The following is a 20,918-nucleotide window of genomic DNA, read 5'->3' as shown; positions in this document are numbered from 1 at the left end:
CAGCCGCCGGCATGTGAGAGCGCTCAGCTGATCGTCCGGCAGCCGACATGTGAGAGCGCTTAGCTGAGCGCCCGGCCGCCGGCATGTGAGATCTCTCAGCTGAGTGCCCGGCCGCTGGCATGTGAGAGCACTAAGCTGAGCGCCCAGCCGCCGGCATGCGAGAGCGCTCAGCTGAGTGCCCGGCCGCCGGATGATCAGCTGATCGTTCACAATAATCTGCTGCCGGTAAAACTGTAAAGAAAAAAAAAAAGAAAAAAAAAAAAGCTTTCCGTTGTTTTGTACGATCCGTTGCATCCGTTGTGCCATTATATGCAACGCATCCGTTGCATCCGTCACACAACGCAATGCAACGGATGCCGTTCAACACAAGTGTGAAACTAGCGTTAATAAAATAGTTACAAAAATGTGAGCGGTGTACTCACTTTTGTGATCTACTGTATGTGATGAAAAGGGTTAAATCAGAAAAATATTTAAAATATTTTTCCTTTTCTATTAATTAAATGTCACTATATATACACAAGCAATTGACCAAATGAAAACATGTTTTATGTTGGCGCTCATAATAGCAGTTGGCCCCCTTTCACTGAATTGGCCCACACACATTTTAAATGGACCAATAAAAAAAGATACAATTTCTTTACCATCCCTGTAAAGAGACCCTGTCACGTTTTGTTGTCCAGGTTCCCGTAAGGTTAAGTTCAGTGTATAAACGGACATGCTGGGCTATGGGAAACAGCCAGCTTCGTTAAATAAAGGCAGGGTGGTACAAGGGAGACCCCTCTGGGTCTTTTATTTGGGAAAACAAACAGAAATGGCACTGAGCCCCTCTGCTTATGGACCAATTTAATGATAAAGCAATGTTCTCTCTCCCTCTCAGGGGACATGACAATTGGTCAAAACTTTTGGGAGACAGGACAAAAAAAACAAGCTGTCTGTCTCCTTTTCTTGTCTTCCATTTCTTTTCTTATTGCACGTGTGTTCTTGTAAAAACGATTAGATTGCAATTTGTATAACACGGTGACCCCCAAATTCAGACATTTTAACCCTTTTATGAAAAAAAAGAATGTCAAGAATTCTCAGCTTTGTGGCAATTCACTCAAACTGTGATTTTCAGGGTAAAATCGCCAAGGTGGCTCTCAGTGCAGACCCCTGCGTTTACACCTCTTGTGTGGGAATGGATGTATACAAGAGGGGGGGGAGCATCAGTGGCCAAACAAATTTAACATGGTGGCTAAACTGAGCAAAAAGACAACCAATTTGTCCAAGAAACATAGACTTGCTGCAACCCGACAGACGTTTCCTCAAATTGTGATAATCACTTAATTACACTTCAAACCATTCAAGAGATATTTATTTAGGCATCGCCTTGTCATTTTAGTTTGTCTGATAATGTGAACATATTTGATCCTTTAATTTTTGGAATATCTATGTGAAACAAACTTCAGAAAATACAAAAGGAAAAAAAAAAAACAACAAAAAAACCCAACATACATAGAAACTTACAGGCTTGTTAAGACAAAGTTCCAAAATATTTATAAACCTCAGATTCTAAATAAACAAATATATAAATAAATATATAACAAAAAAAAATAAATGTTTACATTATATTATATATATATATATATATAGGTATTAAAGTAAAGTTGAATTGGTGGAGGAAGGTTGAACTAGATGGACCTAGGTCTTTTTTCAACCTATGTAACTATGTAAAAGTAATGGATTTATCTAAAAAAAATTGTTTGGCCACTGTATCTTTATTTTCTTGGTCTGCATGTAAGCTTTTTGTTGCGACTGATTGATTGGTTGCTATAAGTTCAGTGGAACGCACACATCAATACTACACCTACATGACTGCCATACGTGTTGCCTGTGAGGCCGGTTTCACACATCCGGCTTTTCGCCGGTTTGCCGGATCCGGCGCTCTCCCATACAGTGACTACAGTACAGTGACAGCGCAACAAGCGCCGGTCACATGCTGTCATGTGACCGGCGCATGTGACCCGGAAGTTACAGCGCTGTCACTGTACTGTACTGTATTGTCTGTACGGGAGAGCGCCGGATCCGTCAAACCGGCGAAAAGCCAGATGTGTGAAACCGGCCTAACTTGGTGGGGTAGCAGTATATTAGGCTAGTTTTGGCTGCCTGTAAAGCCACCATCTGGTTTCATCATAAGAGTGGCTGTCTACCGCCCCGCTCTCAGCAGCCGAGCTGCTCGGATTCGGTCCTTCTGTGGGTGGCTCGAGGATCTCCGAACCCGGGGGTCTCGCGGTCACTTCAATTGAAAAGGGGGTAAGGCTATGTGCGCACGTTGCGTAAATACATGCAGTTATGCTGCGCTTTGTAGCGCAGCGTAACTGCATGCGTCCTGCGTCCCCTGCACAGTCTATGGAGATTGTGCAGGGGCCGTGTGCACGTGGCGTCTTAGAACGCAGTGCTTCGGCTGCTGACCGAAGCGCTGCGTTCAAGAAGTGACATGTCACTTCTTCCGTGCGCTTTGCCGGCAGCTCCTGCTCTGTCTATGGCAGGAGCTGCAGGCAGAGCGTATGGAATCGGCTTTTTTTTTTTTTTTTTTCTACGGACATTTTCTGCAGTGATTTGAAGCGCACGTGTGCTCTTCAGATCGCTGCAGAAATTTCTGCAGGGCTAGTACGCAACGTGCGCACATAGCCCTATGGTGTATGGGATTTTGGAACGTTGTACGTGACGCCACCTACGGTATGTGGTAAATGGGGCTAACAGCGCTGCCATTGAGGGGACTCCCGGGGGCGTTGGACTGGCAGTTGGATGTTGTTAACCCTCCGTGGGTAGGGATGGATGCCCTGGAGCCCAGTGGGAGTTGTGGTGGTGACTGGGATTGCAGGGAATAGTACACTCACAGCTTGGTTGTCCTGGTGTTGGATGAGGCTGTATTGCTGTGGAGGGTCAGGAAACACAGAGTCCAGTACTTAACCAGAAATTGCCGGTGTCCGTAGGCCTTTGGTACGGGGGTGTTTGGATCTCACACCCGGTACAAGAAGCAGGGCCCTCTTTCTCTCCTGCACTCCAGCTAAGACTCACCTTCTCTGTTTCAGATGGGGGAAGTCCTCTCTTTGCACAAGCCCGAGGTCCCGTGCACACTACCGCTGGGCCACTACCCTGCCCCGGTCCACTACGGGTTCCCCTGAGCCTACTCTCCACTTCAGCTCCAAGACTTCTGCTTTTTCTTTGCTTCACTTCCCCTGCAGTACAGGAGCTACAACCCCTGTCTGCACTCCTCCCCTCCTGCTCATTTAGTTACACTGGGGGGGGGGGGGGAGATGCGGCTGCTTCACTGTACCAGTGTGGGATCAGGTGGTACCAGGAAGGTCTTTCTGTGACTACCTGGTTTTGCCAGGGTGTCACAGCTGCAACTCAAGAGTTAAAATCAACCAGCAGAGCTACAAAAGACTCTACAGAACTCCAGTCTAACTTTGTGAAATCTTCAGCATAAGAAAACCCATCAAAGTTGAATTAGGCTGAGTTCAAATATCATGTAATCATTTGTTAGAACAGATCCTGCAGTGATCTGTTGGCAAAAAAAAAGTTCTGCAAACACAAACTTTTTGTCCGTTGTTAAATAACTGATTTCTGCCGGATCTGTTTTTTTGTTTCGTTTTTTTTCTTAACATGGGAGTCTATGGAGAACGGATGCGTTAACAGATTGCTTTTTAGTCATCTGTTCTTGCATTTGTAAAGGATCTGATTTTTTTTTTTTACAGGATCAGTTTCAAATGGAAGATAAAAAGCAATCTGCTAACAGATCCGTTCCCCATAAACTCCCATGTAAAAGAAATAGAAATGAATCAGAGAAAAATCAGTTATTTAACAACGCAAAAGAAGTTTTTTTTGCCAATGGATCTCTGCAGGATCCATTCTAATGGATGATTACAGGACATGTGAACTCAGTCTTAGGGGTACTTTACACCCTGCGACATCGCTAGCATTATCGCTACGGCAGTGTCACACGCACACACCTGGTCAGCGACGTCGCTGTGACCGCTGAACAATCCCTTCCTCAAGGGGGAGGTGCGTTCTGCGTAATAGCGACGTCACTGCAGTGTCAGTAAGCGGCCAGCCAATAGAAGCTGAGGGGCGGAGTTGAGCGGAACGTAACATCCCGCCCACCTCCTTCCTTCTGCATTGCCAGTGGACGGAGGTAAGGAGATGTACGTCGCTCCCGCGGTGTCACACACAGCGATGTGTGATGCCGCAGGAACGACGAACAACATCGAACCGGTGGCTGCAGCGATATTAAGGAAATGAATGACGTGTCAACAATCACCGTTTTGGAACGATTTTGCGATCGTTGATCGTCGTTCATTAGTATTACACGCTGCGATGACGCTACCAGCACCGGATGTGCGTCACCAACGATGTGACCCCGATGATATATCGGTAGCGATGTCGCAGCGTATAAAGTACCCCTTAGGCCGGTGTTACACTTGCGATTGCCGTGCGTGTATCTCGCGTAAATCTCGCGGTGCATCACCCGTCACAGACTCACACTCTCCTAACAGGAGTGTCTCAGCTGCATAGGGATCCATGCAACCGACCCGCTCCTGTGAGGAGAGTGTAAGTCTGTGACGAGTAATGCACCGCGAGACTTGTGCGAGATACACGCGCAGCAATCGCAAGTGTAGCACCAGTCTTAGTGGATCTAAATAAGCAGTTCACAAAATTATAGACTGTAAGGCATGGAAGATAACTTTTCATATACATCTTTCTTTAATAGGGTTCAATGGGTTTTGCAACTAGCCAAGTCAGACTTCAGGGGGAAATTTATTGGATGCAATAGCAATAGTTATGAGGTAGAAATACAATGTGGAAAAGTAGTTTGCATTCTTGTCTTGCTGAAAGTGGATCGTCCGTTCAAATTTGACTAAGGACAACATCTAACGCAGCACGATTACTCAGTGGTTAGCACTGCAGTCTTTCAGCACTCGCGTTCAAATCCCACCAAGGACAACATCAGCAAGGAGATTGTATGTTCTCCCCGTGTTTGTGTGGGCTTCCTCTGGGTTCTCCAGTTTCCTCCCACACTCCAAAGACATACAGATAAGGAAATTAGATTGTGAGCCCCAATGGGGACAGTGTTGCCAATGTATGTAAAGCGCTGCGGAATTAATGGCGCTATATAAGTGAATAAATATTATATGTATACTTATTTTTATGTTCTCACCATGCTGAACTGAGTTTTCTCCAGGTTCTTCCCACACTCCAAAAACATACCGTGAGGTTAGTTGATTTGCACTGAAATTGGCCGCAAAGTTTGAGATAGGAAAGTTAAGGCCCCGTCACACGCAGCGACGTATCTATCGATATATCGCCGGGGTCACGGATTCCGTGACGCACATCCGGCATAGTTAGCGACATTGTTGCATGTGAAACGCACGAACGACCGTTAACAATGGAAAATATTCACCAAATCGTCCATCGTTGACGCGTCGTTCCTTTTTAAAAAATCGTTGATTGTTGAGCACACAGGTTGTTCGTCATTCCCGAGGAAGCACACATCGCTACGTGTGACACCTCGGGAACGACGAACTGCAGCTTACCTGCGGCCGCCGGCAATGCAGAAGGAAGGAGGTGGGCAGGATGTTACGTCCCGCTCATCTCCGCCCCTCCGCTTCTATTGGGCGGCCGCTTAGTGACGCCGCACGAACCGCCCCCTTAGAAAGGAGGCAGTTCGTCGGCAACAGCGACGTCGCTAGGCAGGTAAGTCCGTGTGACGGCTCCTAACGATTTTGTGCGCCACGGGCAGCGATTTGCCCGTGACGCACAAACGACGGGGGCAGGTGCTTTCACCAGCGATATCGCTAGCGATATCGCTGAGTGTAACACCCACTTTAGACTAGGAGCTCGATTTGTGACAAGGACTAAAGCGAGTGGTGGAAAATATGCTCGTGCTTATCCAAAAAGAAAGGAAACTGTGGGCCACCCTGTAATATTAGAACCCGAAAATAATTGTCATTTTGCGTGACTTCTTTGCCAGTCAGAAAATGTAAACTTATTTTAATTTTTGTAATTTTGTAAAGACAACTTGTCTTGGAGAAAGAACAAAAATGTTTGTTCCTTTACAGTTAAGGCTGGGTTATCCCTCCTTTCTTAGAAGTAAGCTTTATGTTTAGCTCAGGGCTAGTGTTAAACCTGTCAAAACATACAAAAAATGGCCAATATTTCAGACAAATCTTTTAAAGGACAGGATTTTTTTTGTGCCTGTATTTTCTTTGCAGATGGCCAAAAGTGCAACAGATATCGCCGAGTCTTCTCGTAATGGTGTGTACAAGAGTTTGCCACTGACCCTTGCCAGGCAAATCTCCTCTTTGGGACCCGTCCTGTGATCTGCATGGACGGTAAAATTTGAAGTATTGTATTACATCGCTGTGCATAACTTTAAAGTGATGTCTCCTTAGGAACACTCCACTTAACTGGGCAAATCCCTCAGTAAATACTAGAGGGGGGCGAAGAGCGAAAATCTGTCATGATCCTCAAATCTGGTGAAGAGGCACTTAAGTACTTGGACTTCTTTCTTCCAGAAAGCCAACCGCAAGATTCTGTGGTTCTTGCAGTGAGAAGAGTGGCATGTGTGCTTTATTGGTTAAACTAACAAAGATCAAACTCAACGTCTGCTTTTCTCTTTATGTAAACAGATGAATGAGTAATAAAGCTGCGTTCTATAGACGACGAATACAGATATGCCAAGAGCACATCACATTGCTGGATACTGCACAGAGCGACAGTTTAGGGAACAGGGCAATTCAATGTGGATGCCCCTTAAAGGGAACCTGTCACCAGATTTGGGGCCTATAAGCTGCGGCCACCACCAGTGGGCTCTTATATACAGCATTCTAACATACTGTATATAAAAGCCCAGGCCGCTGTGTAGAATATAAAAATCACTTTATAACACTTACCTAAACGGTCTCTGCAGTGGAGTTGGGTCATACGGGTGTCTTCGTTCTCCGGTGCCGGCGCCTCCTCTTTTGGCCATCTTCGTCCTTCTTCGGAAGCCTGTGTGCATGACGCGTCCTACGTCATACACACCCGCCGGTCCTGCCCATGCGCACTACAATACTTTGATCTGCCCTGCTCAAGACCTCAATGCCGGCGAGTGTGGATGACGTAGGATGCGACATGCACCTCAGCTTCAGAAGAAGGACGACAAAGATGGCCGAAAGAGGAGGAGCCGCCACTGGAGAACGGAGATACCCATATGACCCAAATGCATCCCAGTGACCGTTTCGGTAAGTATTATAAAGTGATTTTTATGTTCTATACAGCGGCCTGGGCTCTTATATACTGCATGTTACAATGCTGTATACAGTCAGGGCCAGAAATATTTGGACAGTGACACAAGTTTTGTTATTTTAGCTGTTTACAAAAACATGTTCAGAAATACAATTATATATATAATATGGGCTGAAAGTGCACACTCCCAGCTGCAATATGAGAGTTTTCACATCCAAATCGGAGAAAGGGTTTAGGAATCATAGCTCTGTAATGCATAGCCTCCTCTATTTCAAGGGACCAAAAGTAATTGGACAAGGGACTCTAAGGGCTGCAATTAACTCTGAAGGCGTCTCCCTCGTTAACCTGTAATCAATGAAGTAGTTAAAAGGTCTGGGGTTGATTACAGGTGTGTGGTTTTGCATTTGGAAGCTGTTGCTGTGACCAGACAACATGCGGTCTAAGGAACTCTCAATTGAGGTGAAGCAGAACATCCTGAGGCTGAAAAAAAAGAAAAAATCCATCAGAGAGATAGCAGACATGCTTGGAGTAGCAAAATCAACAGTCGGGTACATTCTGAGAAAAAAGGAATTGACTGGTGAGCTTGGGAACTCAAAAAGGCCTGGGCGTCCACGGATGACAACAGTGGTGGATGATCGCCGCATACTTTCTTTGGTGAAGAAGAACCCGTTCACAACATCAACTGAAGTCCAGAACACTCTCAGTGAAGTAGGTGTATCTGTCTCTAAGTCAACAGTAAAGAGAAGACTCCATGAAAGTAAATACAAAGGGTTCACATCTAGATGCAAACCATTCATCAATTCCAAAAATAGACAGGCCAGAGTTAAATTTGCTGAAAAACACCTCATGAAGCCAGCTCAGTTCTGGAAAAGTATTCTATGGACAGATGAGACAAAGATCAACCTGTACCAGAATGATGGGAAGAAAAAAGTTTGGAGAAGAAAGGGAACGGCACATGATCCAAGGCACACCACATCCTCTGTAAAACATGGTGGAGGCAACGTGATGGCATGGGCATGCATGGCTTTCAATGGCACTGGGTCACTTGTGTTTATTGATGACATAACAGCAGACAAGAGTAGCCGGATGAATTCTGAAGTGTACAGGGATATACTTTCAGCCCAGATTCAGCCAAATGCCGCAAAGTTGATCGGATGGCGCTTCATAGTACAGATGGACAATGACCCCAAGCATACAGCCAAAGCTACCCAGGAGTTCATGAGTGCAAAAAAGTGGAACATTCTGCAATGGCCAAGTCAATCACCAGAGCTTAACCCAATTGAGCATGCATTTCACTTGCTCAAATCCAGACTTAAGACGGAAAGACCCACAAACAAGCAAGACCTGAAGGCTGTGGCTGTAAAGGCCTGGCAAAGCATTAAGAAGGAGGAAACCCAGCGTTTGGTGATGTCTATGGGTTCCAGACTTAAGGCAGTGATTGCCTCCAAAGGATTCGCAACAAAATATTGAAAATAAAAATATTTTGTTTGGGTTTGGTTTATTTGTTCAATTACTTTTGACCTCCTAAAATGTGGAGTGTTTGTAAAGAAATGTGTACAATTCCTACAATTTCTATCAGATATTTTTGTTCAAACCTTCAAATTAAACGTTACAATCTGCACTTGAATTCTGTTGTAGAGGTTTCATTTCAAATCCAATGTGGTGGCATGCAGAGCCCAACTCGCGAAAATTGTGTCACTGTCCAAATATTTCTGGACCTAACTGTATAAGAGCCCATTGGTGGTGACCACATCCTATAGGCCCCATATCTGGTGACAGGTTCCATTTAATGGGCCTTGTAAGGCAAGTGGAAGTGCGAAGAAATACAAAACATACCAAATAATAATGGCAGAGTTACAAATTGCTATAATAATGGGATGTCTTATCATAGAGGTCAATTTTCATGGAAGGGATCTGATTTTAAGCTGCAAAGCACTAAAATCAATCTGATGCAATGAACTTACATGGGTTTATCCATAAACAAAGTTGATTTTAATCAATAGATCTTGGAATAATAATAATTTCCACAATTGGATGTGTTTAAAAAAAATGTTCCTGTGGTGAGATAATCTTATATACGTGTCCCTGCTGTGTACTGTGTAATGGCTGTGTCTGACCGTACAGGTACATGGTGAGATCATACAACATCTCCTGGGCCGGGGAGGAAGTAAAAAAGTACAAAAACATCACAGCAAGTGATCATAACTAATTCTGCAAGGTAAAATATTTCTCTACCTGTATTTAAAAACAGTTTTACCTCAAAGAAAAAAAATATTTGCTCTCCCCTGCTGCAATGCCTGTATACTCTTTTGCATCCTCCCTGTCCCAGGAGATTAGGTATGATCAGACCATGTCCTATACGGTCAGACACAGCCATTACACAGTACACAGCATGGACACATATATAAGATTATCTCAGCACAGGAACATTTTTTTTACACATCCAATTGTGGAAATTATTATTATTCCAAGATCTATTGAGTAAAATGAGTTTTAAAGGAAAAACCTTCAAAGCCATCCATGATTGTAATACTGACAGCCATCTACATTTCAGTCTATATTGCCCGTTAGGCTAGGTTCACACAGGGCATCTTTTACTGCTTTTTTGAGGTCACAAAGATGCACCAAACTGCATGCATTTCCTTCTCCCAGCAAAGTCTATGAGATTTCTATTTTGCTGTCCACACTGGGCATCTTTTGTTGGCTGCGTTTTTCAAGATGCAGCATGTCAGTTCTTTTTGCGTTTTTACAGCGTTTTTGAGCCCTTCCAGTCAATAGATTTCACTTAGAAAACGCATTGGGCAAAACGCTAAAAACGAGTCAAAAACGCATGCGCTTTTGACGCATTTTTTGCTGTGGGTGCATTTTCAAAAAATGAGATGTATTCTCAAGATGCACTCAAAACGCACATAAAAGATGCCCTGTGTGAACATAGCCTTAAGGGTACTTTACACGCTGCGATATCGCTCTCGAATTCGCTAGCGAGCGTACCCGCCCCCGTCAGGTGTGCGTCACGAGCAAATCGCTGCCCGTGGCGCACAACATCGCTAACACCCGTCACACATACTTACCTGCCTAGTGACGTCGCTGTGGCCGGCGAACCGCCTCCTTTCTAAGGGGGCGGTTCGTTCGGCGTCACAGCAACGTCACTAAGTGGCTGCCGCCCAATAGAAGCGGAGGGGCGGAGATGAGCGGGACCAACATCCCGCCCACCTCCTTCCTTCCTCATTGCGGGCGGCCGCAGGTACGAGGTTGTTCCTCGTTCTTTCGGTGTCACACGTAGCGATGTGTGCTGCCGCAGGAACGACGAACAACCTGCGTCCTGTAACAGCAATGATATTTGGGACTGGAACGACCTGTCAACGATCAATGATAAGGTAAGTAATTTTGATAATTAACGGTCGTTCGTGCGTTTCACACGCAACGATGTCGCTAACGAGGCCGGATGTGCGTCACGAATTCCGTGACCCCGACGACATATTGTTAGCGATATCGTTGTGTGTAAATGCACCTTTAGGCTCGACATTTGCAATAGGCTCTTTCTGTAGACTTTTAACAATAACTTAGATTTATAAAAAATTGTCTTTATTTGATTCTTTTCAATATAATAGCAAGAAATAAAAAATGAAGGATGGGCCAATGGGAAAGGAAATGGTAAAACATAGATATTATAATGCAGGTGGGTGGCATGCACGACTGGGATAGTTAATTTTAGGACAAAATGTGTATGTTTGAGATGCACTTTACAAGGGTTATTTTATTTGAAATGATTCATTTCTTGTTTCAGTACTAGCATATTTGGAAGCACTGAATACGCTCAGGGTGCAGGAGATCACAGAGATTCAGCAGGATCCAAATAGAGTATATGTGTAATATGAGGTTATGTGCACAATGAATGGTAGTATTATCTGGAAACATAAGGGTATGTGCATACGATCAGGACACACTGTGTCTTGGACACAGCATGTCCTCTCCCGCGGGGTCTCAAGTGCTGTCCGCAGGAGATCGCAGCGGCCCATGCCTACGATCAGGGTTTGGGCAGCTGTGGACTTTCTCTCTGTTCTCCCTGCAGAGAACACTTGCGTCTCCGTAGCATAAGTTGACATGCTGTGGCTCGGGAACCGCACCGCAAATCAGTTTACGTTGCAGGCAAAATGAAGCACAGTGGGCACGGGATTTCTAGAACTCCCATCCACTGTGCTTGTACTGTACAACGCAGCGATTTGGACACAGAGAAAACACGCTGTCTCCAAAATGCTGCAAACACTGATCGTGGGCACATCCCTAACACTGAAGGCTTAAACATATGCTAGTTTTACAAGTTGTCTCGAACCTTTTATTATCTTTTTTACATAAAAGTTACACTGTAATGCATCAGTCACTTGTCCAGGTTGCCCGGCATATAAGGATGCATCTCTCTATGTGACACCCAATGCCATTGCCCATTAGATATTTGTATATTATATATTTTTTTTTTTTTAGTCATTTTTATTCTTACCATGTCCATCCCTAGAATTACTGTTCTTAAGTTAGAAATGTAAATTTTACGTTTAATGAGTATTTTATTTGACGCATGTTTTATCTACAGCACGTTCCATGCCCCTCCTCTGTGTGACTTCGCTTGGCTTGTGTACACAGCCTCGTTAAGGAATTCAATAGGTGGGTATCACAAACCACAATCTGAAGACGTAGCAGAACAGAACCTGACATTTCCTGACTTTGTAATGTATCCACAAACATTACGAGCCCTAGTCATAACATGCGATGTGATCAAATCAAAGCACAGCCGCTGCCATCAGTGTACACTCAACAAACAGAAGCGATGTATAAAGCCTAGGACTATGACGATATTTCTAGTACAAAGGGTGATAATACGCATAATCAATGAACACCAAACATCAATATTTTTAAACTTATTGTGTAAGGGCGGTGTCACACAGTACAATCTATCGTGCGATCGCATGAGCGATCGCACCCGCCCCCGACGTTTGTGCGTCACGGGCAATTAGTTGCCCGTGGCGCACAAAGTCGTTAACCCACTGTCACACGTACTTACCTCCCGGACGACGTCGCTGTGGGCGGCGAACATCCTCTTCCTGAAGGGGGAGGGACGTTCGGCGTCACAGCGACGTCACACAGCGGCCGACCAATAGAAGCGGAGGGGCGGAGATGAGCGGGACATAACATCCCACTTACCTCCTTCCTTCCGCATTGCCGGCGGGACGCAGGTAAGCTGTGTTCGTCGTTCCCAGGGTGTCACACGGAGCGAAGTGTGCTGCCTTGGGAACGATGAACAACCGGAGCACAGAAGGAGGACCGACATTTTGAAAATGAACGACGCTTCAACGAGCAACGATAAGGTGAGTATTTTTGCTCGTTTACAATCGTTCATAGCTGTCACACGCTACGATATCTCTAACGATGCCGGATGTGCGTCACGGAATCCGTGACCCCGACGACATATCGCCCGATATATCGTAGCGTGTAACGGCGCCCTAAGGTTCCAGGGTTGGAAGAAAAAACCCCAAAAAACTATAATTCACCTCCTGGACTGGCGCCGCTCGTCCACACATGGCTACTGTGCCCCTCAATGGTCTCCTGGCTTAAACAATATCATGTGACACCTACAGCCAATTTTTATATATTTTTTTTAATTCTCCACCTTGGTCCTGTACACAAAGCTTTATAGTCTAGGAAAGCTTTTATAAATGTCACCTGTCGGGTCCTCCAAGCTCCCTCATCACAACCACTGCCATGAGAGCTTATCCTACATCTCAATCAAGTCCTTCATTTGGAGAGGATCTTCCGTGAGTGCTCACACAACTTAGGGTACATGCACACACGGTCAGGACTACACTGCATCCTGGACACGGCGGGTCCTGACCTGCGGGGCTGCGAGTCTTCTCCGCAGGTGACCGCAGCTACTCATGCCCATGATCCGGGGTCCAGAAGTTGCAGTCTCTCACTGTGTTCTTCCTGCGGAGAACACTCGAGTCTCCGCAGGAAAGAATTGATATACTGCAGCTCGAGAAGTCGTGGAAAAAAAAAAGCGTAGTGGGCATGGGATTTCTAGAAATCCCATCCACTGTGCATGTACTGTAAAACGCAGCATTTTGGACGCAGCGAAAACACTCTGCATCTAAAATGCTAAGACGCAGACTTAAGCGGGCTTTACACGCTATGATATCGCTAGCAATTGCTAGCGATATCGTACGCAAAAGCACCCGCCCCCGTCGTGCATGCGATTTCGTGTGATCGCTGCCGCAGCGAACATTATCGCTATGGCAGCGTCACACGCATTTACCTGGTTGGCGTCGTCACTGTGACTGCCGAACAATCCCTCCCTCAAGGGGGAGGGACGTTCGGCATCACAGCGACGTCACGGCGACGTCACTAAGCGGCCGGCCAATCAAAGCGGAGGGGCGGAGATGAGCGGGACGTAACATCCCGCCCACCTCCTTCCTTCCGCATTGCGGCCGGCGGCAGGTAAGGAGACGTTCCTCGCTCCTGCGGTGTCACACACAGCGATGTGTGCTGCCGCAGGAGCGACGAACAACATCGATAATCAACCATTACCGATTTTTGCTTTTGGGACGACCTCTCCATGGTGAACGATTTTCACCATTTTTGAGGTCGCTTAAGGTCGCTGGTAAGTGTCACACGCCGGATGTGCATCACTAACAACGTGACCCCGACGATAAAACATTAACGTTATCGCAGCGTGTAAAGCCCCCTTAAGGGTTCGCTTACAAAAGTATATGCTCTCTCATGCGAGAGAATTGGCCAGGTTATGCAAACAACATACAGATCTAACTCTGCGGCGAGCGTGAGCAGTGTCCGTTTACTGTAATCTGAAACTTTTGCATGGGAGCGGAGAAGATAGAAAACATAATTTCTCCATCTTCTACATTGTCTGTGTCAGCGTATATCTGATGTCATCCAAGTGCACTCCGATGTTTTCCAAAAATCGGCAAGAGAAAAAAAGCACTGGTCGGCACCACCTCGAAGTATAGCATCGGAGTGAGTGCTATCTGATAACAAGTCAGGCACCGCTCGTCCAAGTTATATGCAAATGTTAGCGTACCGTTATTCCCAACCTCCGGCTATGCTAATTACTAATCAGTCTAGCAAAGGGCATAGTATTGCCCAAAGAAATCCAGCCAGTGTTGTTAGATCATTTGGGTCCGGATTTCTGTGGATGAAGTGATCTCCTGCCAGACTACACCAAGGTAATTAGAATATGGCTAGGACGCCAATAAAATGTTTTTTTTAGCACACAGGAACTATTGTGTGGGCTATCAAGGGCTTGACTATGATGCAGTGTCTTTGGCCACGTTCAAATACTGAGCATTTGGTATTTATCAGCCAAAACCAGGAGTGGGTGATACATACAGAAGTGGTGCCCGTGTTTCTATTATACTTTCCCCCAACTGTTCCTCTCCTGGTTTACAAAAACTGAGTTAAAAAAACTCACCAAATACTCAATGTGTGCCTACACAGCTTGGAGTAGGACAACATGTATAAAAATTATCATGTGATCAAAATACTCATTTGCCTAATAATTCTGCACTCTGTGTATAATCTCCCAACTAGCCTGACTGACAGCTGCAAATCGTACTGAGCAGTGTCAGCAGAATAGCAGGGACACTGTGGAGCTTTCAGTCAGCCTAGGTTGTCAGAGATATGGAGTCAAACTTTCATAAAGGATCATGCTGCCATTCGGACGAGGATTTTTCATATCTGAGAAACTTGAGTCCAATAACAAACAGTACAGTTCTTGTTCTATGTGGAGGCGTCTTCTTTCAGCCCATAGAGGTCACTGTTGTTATAATGTTTATAAAGAGCTTAAATTTCCAATATAAGCTTTCCTTATGGGCAATAGCTATCAGGATCGATCCCATTGGATTAGAGAAGAAATTATGCCATATTATGGAACTAATTTGTGCTATGATGCCTACAAAGTGGCCCCGAACAACTACAAGAACATGATGGGCCCAATTCATTAGGACGTGGTAGGGTATGTTACACTGTATTCATTAAGAGGCGCTTAATAAAATTGGCACATCATCTCAGTGGTGTGCCCCCCGTATATGTCAGGGACTGGAAAAACATTTCTCTATTACATCACTAAAGTACTGTATTAGGATGAATTTATTGGGCAGGTGCCACCATATTGTGCTCTGCCCACTTAGGTGGAACTGGCCTGGACTGGTGCGAAAATGACAAAAGTCTTTAAATTTTTGTACAATTTAGCGCTTGGTAAATCTTAGCAACTGTTCAAAGTGTCAGAAATTTAAAGGAAACAGTTAGAAAAATGGGCGCCTACGTGCTAAAAAAGAATGCGTGACAATTACGTTTTTTTTAAAGAAATTATTCTGAACCCCAACTCAACTGCTTGATCTGACCAAAAAGGATGAAGTCCTCTTGGTCAACCACATCCGGGTCACCTCAATGCCTTTTCACTTCTTAATCATCCTTAGGATATGAAAAGGCAGTGATTATTAACACCAGCATCGTGATGTTGAGGCTTCCACTGCTTAACAGCCCTCAATTCCCCCTGCTAACAAAGAAGTTGCACATGGAATAAAATGATGAAGCACTCAACTAACTGTTTATATTCCGTGGTCAATAGAGAGCATTGCATGTAAACAGTGTGACAGAGGGAGAACACTCCTCCTGCCCACTATTACAGAGAACCGATGCTTGCTATGGTAACTTGGAGGACTAACAATGGCCTCCTGTGTCCCATATATCAAAGCCTAAAAGAAAAAAAGAAGAGTCTGCAAGATACCTGATTATGTATTAGGCAGCCCGCCCATGTAATATTGACAGAGCCTAATAGTTCTCTGCACTACATAAGTAGTGCAAGATATTATCTATTTAAATCAAATGCAAACATATTAAAATTTGATATTTTTATTATTTGATCTCAGATGGAATGGTCAAAAATGGCAAATCTGGTGTAGTTTTTAATATTCCTTTTTCTTCTGGTGTTAACCATGCAGGATAGCAAATGCGGTGATATGAAATATGTTTCTTTCTTTTGGTGGGGGTTGGGGCATTTATCTTCTATTAGATTTAAACAACCTTTTTATTCAGAAATTTATTTATTTTTAATCCGTGATATTTGTTTATTTTTTAATTTCACTTGTGGGATAAAAAAAAAAAACGAAAAAAACCAAACCACAATATTTAATAATAAATGAATAAAAAGGTTGTTTAAATCTAATAGAAGATAAATGCCTCAAGCCCCCATATTTAAACAAAGAAACATATTTCATATCACCGCATTTGCTATCCTGCACAGTTAACACCAGAAGAAGAGAATATTAAAAACACACTAGAATTTGCCATTTTTGACCATTCCTTCCCAGATAAAATAATAATAATAAAAAATATCAAATAGTAACGTTTCCTAAAATGATAACAGTGCATCCTAGAGGTCTGTTATCAGAAAAATTATCTTTTACTGTATATAAAGCTAGGTATTAGGTTATATGAACCCCCAAATTGTTCCACTGAAAAATACAACTCACCCTAAAAATAAATAAATAAAAAAAGGTCCTCCCACAGCTGCATCAATGAAAGAAATGAACATGTTATGGCTCCGGAAATGTGACAATAAAAAAAAGCAAAAAAATGCAACCCCCCCTCCCAAAAAAAAAACCAAACAAACAAAAAAACAAAAAAAACAACAACCTTTGTATTAAGGCCTGATTACGCCTGGTCCTTAAACAGAATAGAGCAGTCCTTTTAAGTCATTCCTGTGGGCATTCAAGTCATAGAAAGTAGAATAAAATGATTCCGGGATATTTGCAATTTGATGACTTATATCACATTTTTCTGATATATAAGTTCTGTTAGGAGCTACAGCTGGACACAAATCTGTCTGAGTCTCTGCCTCCTGAGCTTATTTTAAAGCACACCACTCAAGAGTAGCGTTTTTTTTTTCTCCAACTGCTTTAAATGTAATAACCGTGCCCCGGTCTCACCTTCTGGTGGCCTCATCATTTTTCGGGGCCACTTTGGTCCTGCATCGCTATCTTGTGCCTGTAACTTGACTGGCTGGAAGTCACAAGTTACGTCTCAAGGTCTCAATGGAAGTCTAAGAGACCCAGAACAAGGCTCTCAGAGTTGCATTGATTTGTGTCCTCTGCCGCTCCATCAAACACTGGAGCTACCGGTAGCTCACAAATCACAGAATAGCGACAGGACTGACACTGGAAAAAAAGATGAAGATGCAGGGAACTTACATTTAGGCTACAGTTTCTGGGACAAGGTGCAGTTTTGTTGTCACAACAAAACTGCACCTTGTCCTAGAAACGTAAAAAAAAAATGCTTGTAATGATCCTGCGTTTTTGGTACGTTTTTTATGTGTTTTTTTCAGTCTTCAAAAACACAAGAAGACAAATAAACTGCAGACAAAAAAAACAAACAAAACTGCAGTGTGCGCACAGCAAATCTGAATTCTCATAGACTTTTCTGGGAAGTCAAAAGTGAGAACTTTCTGACAACAAAACTGCACCAAAAAAAAAAAAAAACGCAACAAAAACTGTAGTGTGCGCATGTAGCTTTAAAGTACCATTCTAGGGGTGCAATAAAAAAAAACAAAACGTGGAAGTGGTGCTTTACCATGTAGATCAGGAGAGCAGACTGTTAGTCATTACATGTCTCAGTCTTTATATATAAAACTAGCTGTACTACCCGGCTTCGCCCGGGTTAATAACTGTTGTTAACAAAATAGAATGTATTAACAAAAATGTATTCTGCACACAAAAACCACAAAGCAAATCGATAGAAATGTAATTATTAAAAGGCAAAAACTAAGCTAATAGAAGCATTTCACAACATATATTTCAACACCCCAGATATTCCACACAGATTTAACTACATTGGCCAAGTAATGTGCTCCGTCTGTCTCTTTCCCCGTCTGCCTGTCTCTTTTTTTGTCTGTCTCTATCTTTCTGTTTCTTTCCCATCTGTCTCTTTCTAGGTCTGTCTCTTTCTCAGTCTGTCTCTCTGTCTCTTTCCCTGTCTGTCTCTATTTCTCTGTCTCTTTCCCCATCTGTCTCTATCAAGATCTGTGTCTTTCCCCATCTATCTTTGTCTGTCTCTCTGGTTGTCTCCTCCTTCCCTGTCTGCCTGTCCCTGTCTGCATGTCTGTCTGTCTCTTTCCCCATCTGTCTCTTTTCAGGTCTGTCTCTTTCCAGGTCTGTCTCTGTCTGTCTCTTTCACCATCTGTCTCTGTCTGTCTCTTTCTCTGTCTGTCTCTATCTCTTTTCCTGTCTGTCTCTCTCTGTCTCCCCACCGACATCTTATTACCTCACATATAAGCTTCTTATACTATGAATGTCTTTTATTCCTATAGCAACCAATCACAGCTCCTAGTAATAACCTGTAGTTCCAGGCTCCATTTACTTTAATTGAGGCATGTTTTTTGGAGAGTAACTGTAAAGCGCAGGGTTACATTTTCCTGTCAAAGCATAGTCTACGACGTTCCCTGGGTCACATGAGGTGCAAAATTTTGTGATTGTAAATACGACGGTGCAGATGCACTTTTTGTTTCACTTTTTCCCCATTATGTAGATAGGGGCAAATTTGATTAGTAAATTGGAACGTGCAGGGTTAAAATTTCGCCTCACAACATAGCCGTGACGCTCTCGGGTCCAGACGTGTGAGTGTGCAAAATTTTGTGGCTGTAGCTGCGATGGTGTAGATGCCAATCCCGGACATACACACACACACACACACATACATACATACATACACACATTCACACATTCAGCTTTATATATTAGATAAGCTGTGGAAGATTCCTGGGGAGATCAGTATCTGGTCTATAGATCTTGACAGCTCATTTAGACATTGACAAAAAATGTGACAAAACATTGGATCGCAGATATCAAGGTATCATTTGGTTCAGCTTCCTATGACCTACATGCCTATATAAAGTTAGGTCCAGAAATATTTGGACAGTGACACACAAGTTTTGTTATTTTAGCTGTTTACAAAAACATGTTCAGAAATACAATTAAATATATAATATGGTCTGAAAGTGCACACTCCCAGCTGCAATATGAGAGTTTTCACATCCAAATCGGAGAAAGGGTTTAGGAATCATAGCTCTGTAATGCATAGCCTCCTCTTTTTCAAGGGACCAAAAGTAATTGGACAAGGGACTCTAAGGGCTGCAATTAACTCTGAAGGCGTCTCCCTCGTTAACTTGTAATCAATGAAGTAGTTAAAAGGTCTGGGGTTGATTACAGGTGTGTGGTTTTGCATTTGGAAGCTGTTGCTGTAACCAGACAACATGCGTTCTAAGGAACTCTCAATTGAGGTGAAGCAGAACATCCTGAGGCTGAAAAAAAAGAAAAAATCCATCAGAGAGATAGCAGACATGCTTGGAGTAGCAAAATCAACAGTCGGGTACATTCTGAGAAAAAAGGAATTGACTGGTGAGCTTGGGAACTCAAAAAGGCCTGGGCGTCCACGGATGACAACAGTGGTGGATGATCGCCGCATACTTTCTTTGGTGAAGAAGAACCCGTTCACAACATCAACTGCAGTCCAGAACACTCTCAGTGAAGTAGGTGTATCTGTCTCTAAGTCAACAGTAAAGAGAAGACTCCATGAAAGTAAATACAAAGGGTTCACATCTAGATGCAAACCATTCATCAATTCCAAAAATAGACAGGCCAGAGTTAAATTTGCTGAAAAACACCTCATGAAGCCAGCTCAGTTCTGGAAAAGTATTCTATGGACAGATGAGACCAAGATCAACCTGTACCAGAATGATGGGAAGAAAAAAGTTTGGAGAAGAAAGGGAACGGCACATGATCCAAGGCACACCACATCCTCTGTAAAACATGGTGGAGGCAACGTGATGGCATGGGCATGCATGGCTTTCAATGGCACTGGGTCACTTGTGTTTATTGATGACATAACAGCAGACAAGAGTAGCCGGATGAATTCTGAAGTGTACCGGGATATACTTTCAGCCCAGATTCAGCCAAATGCCGCAAAGTTGATCGGACGGCGCTTCATAGTACAGATGGACAATGACCCCAAGCATACAGCCAAAGCTACCCAGGAGTTCATGAGTGCAAAAAAGTGGAACATTCTGCAATGGCCAAGTCAATCACCAGATCTTAACCCAATTGAGCATGCATTTCACTTGCTCAAATCCAGACTTAAGACGGAAAGACCCACAAACAAGCAAGACCTGAAGGCTGCGGCTGTAAAGGCCTGGCAAAGCATTAAGAAGGAGGAAACCCAGCATTTGGTGATGTCCATGGGTTCCAGACTTAAGGCAGTGATTGCCTCCAAAGGATTCGCAACAAAATATTGAAAATAAAAATATTTTGTTTGGGTTTGGTTTATTTGTTCAATTACTTTTGACTTCCTAAAATGTGGAGTGTTTGTAAAGAAATATGTACAATTCCTACAATTTCTATCAGATATTTTTGTTCAAACCTTCAAATTAAACGTTACAATCTGCACTTGAATTCTGTTGTAGAGGTTTCATTTCAAATCCAATGTGGTGGCATGCAGAGCCCAACTCGTGAAAATTGTGTCACTGTCCAAATATTTCTGGACCTAACTGTAGATGGCTCAGGAGGGTTGATCCTACTGACAGATTCCTTTTAAAGGAA

General features: G+C 43.7%; 1 protein-coding gene across 1 annotated transcript in view; it reads right to left on the bottom strand.

Moving 5' to 3' along the window:
- The window catches only part of FBXW4 (F-box and WD repeat domain containing 4), a 251,123-nt gene that overhangs the window by 40,578 nt on the left and 189,627 nt on the right, over positions 1-20,918 (bottom strand). The gene's annotated exons all lie outside the window — the stretch shown is intronic.

This window comes from Anomaloglossus baeobatrachus, chromosome 5 (genome assembly GCF_048569485.1).
Source record: "Anomaloglossus baeobatrachus isolate aAnoBae1 chromosome 5, aAnoBae1.hap1, whole genome shotgun sequence".
In the NCBI taxonomy this organism is placed as follows: domain Eukaryota; kingdom Metazoa; phylum Chordata; class Amphibia; order Anura; family Aromobatidae; genus Anomaloglossus; species Anomaloglossus baeobatrachus.
Note: the sequence above shows the minus strand (reverse complement) of the source record. Positions and strands in the feature narration are given on the sequence as shown.